This window comes from Morone saxatilis, unplaced genomic scaffold (assembly GCF_004916995.1).
Source record: "Morone saxatilis isolate NCDOM2014 unplaced genomic scaffold, NCSU_SB_2.0 Contig24, whole genome shotgun sequence".
NCBI lineage: Eukaryota > Metazoa > Chordata > Actinopteri > Moronidae > Morone > Morone saxatilis.
Window position 1 is genome coordinate 22,048,088 of NW_023339807.1, and position 2,363 is coordinate 22,050,450.

At 34.5% G+C, this 2,363-nt stretch overlaps 1 protein-coding gene across 1 annotated transcript in view; it reads left to right on the forward strand.

Annotated features, from left to right (window-relative positions):
* LOC118336406 (type-4 ice-structuring protein LS-12-like) overlaps positions 1–2,363 on the forward strand; it is a 13,464-nt gene that overhangs the window by 6,101 nt on the left and 5,000 nt on the right. The gene's annotated exons all lie outside the window — the stretch shown is intronic.

The following is a 2,363-nucleotide window of genomic DNA, read 5'->3' on the forward strand; positions in this document are numbered from 1 at the left end:
GGAGAATATAACAGGAGTTCAGCTCACCATATCCTGTCTACCTACCGAATACCCTCCCCTGGTGATGTTACGTACCTGAAGCGTTTTATGTGGTAGGTTTTAATTAAAACAGTGTATGTTTGTATGTTAGAGGGTTTTCCACCCTTAGCGTGCGTGATAACTGACTTCCCTGGGAAAAATATCATGCCATGATTTTGAGCCTAATAAGTCTTGAGGGATGAGCTGGTATCTGGTTTAAGTTTCTGGCAACAAAAAAGTCCACTTTTGATGCGTGTGATGTAACTGTTATTACTAAGCTTTTTGAGTATCATATAATCTGGTGAGCTTTAAAATGCGGCTTGAACTAAATGATCCACTTTTTACCAATCAGAACATAATGGCTCATGTTTATCTGTGAATCTGAAGCCTTGTATATATATTCTGTACATCATATATCGTGAACTACTTTATTCCTGTCTATTTTTAACCTGGAGTGATACTAACATTAACTCAAAGCTCATTCTAAAATGTCTTGTGATGTATTTCTGTTTGTCTATTATTATTCTGAGCATGATATAAATTATTTCGTCACAGTTAAATCTATTAAAAGGGTTTAACCACAATTAAACAAACTTCCTTTAACATGTTGCTACAAAATGACTGAGAGAGAGAGAGTCATCAAAGTAAGTAGTAATTGCTCCTGTTTATTTCAAAGTGGCTATGCTAGACCCTCTTATGATCCTTGACCTTACTTCTATCTTTGGAATGAAACAATTAATTTGTGTTTTCCGAAGTATTTTTTTGTCTGTTTTTAGGAAGTAAGTTATCTGTTTTTCTGAGTATTTATTGTGTGGTTTGTAATTTTCGGGTAATTATATGCTGTGTTTTTTCTGAGTAATCTTTTTTTTGTCTGTTTTTTGAGTGAACTTTTTTTTGATCTGTTTTCTGCGTATTTTCTGATTTTTAATGAGTAAGTTATTTTCTGTTTTCTGAGAGTAAATTGTTATTTTTTCATTTTTAGGATGATTATTTGTGTTTCCGAGTATTTGTCTGTTTTAGGTAATATGCGTTTTTTCCGGAGTAATTTATTGTGTGGTTTTGTTTTTTAACGGAGGTAATTATTTCTGTTTTTCTGAGTTATTAAGTTTATTTTTTGGGAACTTTTTCAGAACGTAATTATTTTTACGGGGTGGATTTTTTTCGAGTAAATTTCTTAGTGATTTTTGAATAATTATTTTTTTTTTTTCCTGTTTTCCCTGGACTGAATTCTTTCTGAGTTTAGGAAGACTTTATCTTAGAGCTCGATTAAGTGGAAACAAAATGACCGGCTTTGTTAGTTCAATCAAGTTACTTGTCTTAAATGGGGAGATCCTGTTTGATCATTAGATGGTATTATCCATTAGGTTGTCGACCCTCAACGGCAGTTGCCACTCGAGGTAGATAGTTGAAGATGGGGCATTTTTTCAAGTGTGCTGTTCAAGAATGCAATACTCTTCCGTAGAACTGCACAGCAAACTACAGTAAATCCCGTTCATCATCATCTTTATTTTTTCTATGCACAGTCTACAATCAAGTTGTTTGTAATGTATTTTTATGATTTTGTTTAAAAAAAACACTAATAGCTTAATATCCTTACACGAAACTGTTTAAAACTGTGTATTATGTCTGGGAATGGACTGCAAGCTGCTGGAGAGGCTTTTCTCCATACAAAACCAAAAAATCTGCCTTATTTTGACATTGTTCAACAACAACAGCAATTATAATAATAACTTAATTAATATAGGACCTTTTAAAAACAGGGTTTACAAAGTGCATAATGATTGTGAGACACACAATGTTAAATATAAAAAATAAAAATACCAAAATACAATAACAGGAGCAGAATATAATCCGTAAAAATAAAAAATAAAATAATATAGATTGAATAAAGTGAAAAGACGACATCACATAAAGGTCGAGTCTAAGGTAAAGTCGAAGGGCCCTGATGGCAAAAGTAGGTCACCTTTAGATTTAAGCCTGGTCAGAAGGGCCCCACCTGAGGATCTAAGGCTGTGAACTGGCTTATAAAGGGTCAATATGTCTGCTATGTAGCATAGGGCCAGACTCAGACATGCTCTAAAAGTAAAATCTTAGATTAAATTCTAAAACGAACAAGGAGCCAATGGAGAGAAGACAGGGAAATGGATGATTCTCATGATTCCGCATGTTCAGTACTACATTTAGTTAAAATAATTCACATGACCAGCAGAGGGCTCTCGTGTATCCGCACAGGCTCTTGGTCCGTGCATTGAGACCCCAGGCTGCACGTTCTGGTATACAGGACTGTCATTTGATCACCATCCGGTGGTGCGTTGGATCACATGACAGATAGATAGATAGATAGA